Source organism: Podarcis vaucheri, assembly GCF_965113315.1.
Source record: "Podarcis vaucheri genome assembly, chromosome: W".
NCBI lineage: Eukaryota > Metazoa > Chordata > Lepidosauria > Squamata > Lacertidae > Podarcis > Podarcis vaucheri.
The window spans coordinates 13452922-13456509 of record NC_138757.1 but is presented as its reverse complement, the minus strand read 5'-3'; the positions used below and the strand labels follow the sequence as shown (position 1 = coordinate 13456509).

The 3588-nt window shown below is 43.5% G+C and overlaps 1 long non-coding RNA gene across 1 annotated transcript; it reads right to left on the bottom strand.

Moving 5' to 3' along the window:
* Positions 1-2059: 2059 nt before the first annotated feature.
* On the bottom strand, positions 2060-3288 carry LOC309523238. The gene is made up of 2 exons (XR_014215290.1): positions 2163-3288; positions 2060-2121 (listed from the first exon to the last, which is right to left on the bottom strand). It is a non-coding gene; the product is annotated as an uncharacterized lncRNA (long non-coding RNA).
* Positions 3289-3588: the final 300 nt, after the last annotated feature.

Here is a 3588-nt window from a genome sequence, read left to right as displayed (position 1 = left end):
TGGAATTAAGATCGCCGGAAGAAATATCAACAACCTCAGATATGCAGATGACACAAGCTTGATGGCAGAAAGTGAGGAGGAATTAAAGAACCTTTTAATGAGGGTGAAAGAGGAGAGCGCAAAATATGGTCTGAAGCTCAACATCAAAAAAGCAAAGATCATGGCCACTGGGGCCATCACCTCCTGGCAAATAGAAGGGGAAGAAATGTAGGCGGTGACAGATTTTACTTTCTTGGGCTCCGTGATCACTGCAGATGGTGACAGCAGTCACGAAATTAAAAGACGCCTGCTCCTTGGGAGAAAGGCCATGGCAAACCTAGACAGCATCTTAAAAAGCAGAGACATCACCTTACCAACAAAGGTCCGTATAGTTAAAGCCATGGTTTTCCCAGTAGTGATGCATGGAAGTGAGAGCTGGACCATAAAGAAGGCTGATCGCCGAAGTATTGATGCTTTTGAATTATGGTGCTGGAGGAGACTCTTGAGGGTCCCATGGACTGCAAGAAGATCAAACCTATCCATTCTTAAGGAAATCAGCGGTGAGTGCTCCCTGGAAGTGACAGATCACGAAGCTGAAGCTCCAATACTTTGGCCACCTCATGAGAAGAGAAGACTCCCTGGAAAAGACCCTGATGTTGGGAAAGATGGAGGGCACAAGAAGAAGGGGACGACAGAGAACAAGATGGTTGGACTGTGTTTTCGAAGCTACAAACATGAGTCTGACCAAACTGCGGGAGGCAGTGGAAGACAGGAGTGCCTGGCGTGCTCTGGTCCATGGGGTCATGAAGAGTCGGACACGGCTAAACGACTAAACAACAACAGGGCTTATTTCACTCCATTTCGTTATTTTGGGTGTGCATGCATATTCACTCAAAGAAAGCAAAACACTTGTTTTTTCTGTCAATATGCATAGAAAGACGACGAATTAGCTTTGTTTTGGGCTTATTTTGGGCTTATTGCACTTCGTTTCGTGTTTTTGGGTTTGCATGCATATTCAGTCAAAAAAACGCAAAACGAAGTGAAATAAGCCCAAAGAAATCAAAACACTTGTTTTTTGTGTCAAAATGCATAGAAAGAAGACGAATAACCTTATTTCGGCCTTCACTGTTTTGCGGGCTTTTGGGTTAGCATACATATTCAAATAAAAACGCAAAACGAAGTGAAATAAACAAAACAAAAATGGGGGTGAAAATGCATAGAAAGAGGAATAAGCTTTGCTTGGGCTTATTTCACATCTTTTCGTGTTTTATCGATGTGCATGCATATTCACAATAAAAACGCAACAGGAAGTGAAATAAGCCCAAAGAATATGCATAGAAAGCCGATGAATAAGCTTTCTTTGGGCTTATTTCACTTCGTTTCGTTATTTTTGGTGTGCATACATATTCACAATAAAAACACAAAAAGAAGTGAAATAAGCCCAAAGAATGCAAAACACTTGTTTATTGTTTCATTATGCATAAAACGATGATGAATAAGCTTTGTTTGGGCTTATTTCACTTCGTTTCCTTATTTTGGGTGTGCATGCAATTTCACTCAAAGAAAGCAAAACACTTGTTTTTTCTGTCAATATGCATGGAAAGAAGACGAATAAGCTTATTTTGGGCTTATTTCACTGCGTTGCGTGTTTTTTGGGTGTGCATGCATATTCGCTCAAAGAACACAAAATACTTCTTTTTTGTGTCAATATGCATAGAAAGATGACGAATTAGCTTTGTTTGGGCTTATTTCACTTCGTTTCGTGTTTTTGGGTGTGCATGCATATTCATTCAAAGAAAGGAAACACTTGTTTTTTGTGTCAATATGCATAGAAAGACGACGAATTAGCTTTGTTTTGAGCTTATTTCACTTCGTTTCGTGTTTTTGGGTTTGCATGCATATTCAGTCAAAAAAACGCAAAAGGAAGTGAAATAAGCCCAAAGAAATCAAAACACTTGCTTTTTGTGTCAAAATGCATAGAAAGAAGACGAATAACCTTATTTCGGCCTTCACTGTGTTGCGTGCTTTTGGGTAATAATAATAATAATAATAATAATAATAATAATAATAATAATAATAATAATAATAATAATATCTTTATTGTCATTGCCCCCTCTCGGGGACAACGAAATTACTTGGCTGCTCCATCCACCCAGGTAGGGCACTCCACACAAAATCAAAACAACTATAAAAACACTAATTAAAACAATACAGTATAATACAGCAAGGAAGATTAGATGACTTTCAAAGTCCAGGCTTCCCATTCAGGGCCGAGATCGCTCTGGAGAAGAAGCTGTTCTTAAGACGGCTCGTTCTTGTCTTCATCATCCTGTATCTCCGTCCCGACGGCAGGAGCTCGAAGAGACAGTGACCAGGATGCGATGGATCTTTTACTATGTCCAGTGCCTTCCTATGGCACCTTGTGGCATAAATCTGCTCTAAGGTGGAGAGTGGGCAGCCAACAATGCTCTCTGCTGCCTTAACAACTCTGCACAACCCCAACCTGTCCCGGGTAGTACAGCTTCCGTACCACACACATAAGCCATAAGTGAGCACGCTCTCAATGGCACAGTGATAGAAGGCAAGCAGCAGTTTCTGCGGAAGATGGTTTTTCCTTAGAATTCTCAAAAAGTACAGTCTCTGCTGCGCCTTCTTCACAAGCCCCCTTGTGTTGACACTCCAGGACAGATCCTCTTGTAATTCAATGCCCAAAAATCTGAACGTTGTTACCCTCTCCACACAGACCCCATCAATCAAAAGTGGCTGGACATTGCTCTTCTGTCTCCTGAAGTCCACCACAAGCTCCTTTGTCTTCCTTGTATTTATGAGCAAGTTGTTAGCTCTGCACCACTCTGTCAGCCGCTCCACCTCATCTCTATAGTCCGTTTCACCCTCCCTTTCAGAGATGAGCCCAATCACGGTTGTGTCATCTGCAAATTTGACAACCCTATTACTAGGGTGAGCAGCGACACAATCGTACGTGTAGAGAATATAAAGGAGCGGACTGAGTACGCATCCCTGTGGTGTTCCTGTGTTAGTCTTAAGCATACTAGAGGTATAAGGGCCCAACCGAACCCTCTGGGGGCAGTCTGACAAAAAGTCCAATATCCACCCACAAAGTGATAACGGAAGCCCCAGATCTTCCAGTTTAGACATCAGACGTTGTGGTAGAATGGTATTAAATGCCGAGCTGAAATCTAAAAAAAGCAGTCTGGCATAACCCCCCCGCTGCTCCAAATGTGCAAGAACGGCACGGAGGGCAATCGCCACAGCGTCCTCTGTCGATCTTTTCGTTTTATAAGCAAATTGGAATGTGTCCAGTCCCTCTGGTAGTCAGGTGTCAGGGAACTGCCATCGGAGGGAAAGGTGGTGGAAGGGCTCACGGAGGTTGGGAGAGACCCAGCAGCTGAAGCAGGAACCAGCAGGGGGAGAGGTGGGTCTCTGAGGGAAAGCGAGCAGGAGGGATGGCTCAGGGACACTTCCAGCGAGAACAGTGGGGAGGTTTCTGGACCTCCCATAGGGAGACCCACTCCTCACCGGAAACTGTCACGCCGTGAGTCCAGAAGACGTGTTTCCGTTAAGGAGCTTTTATGTTGGAAGCGATTCCGA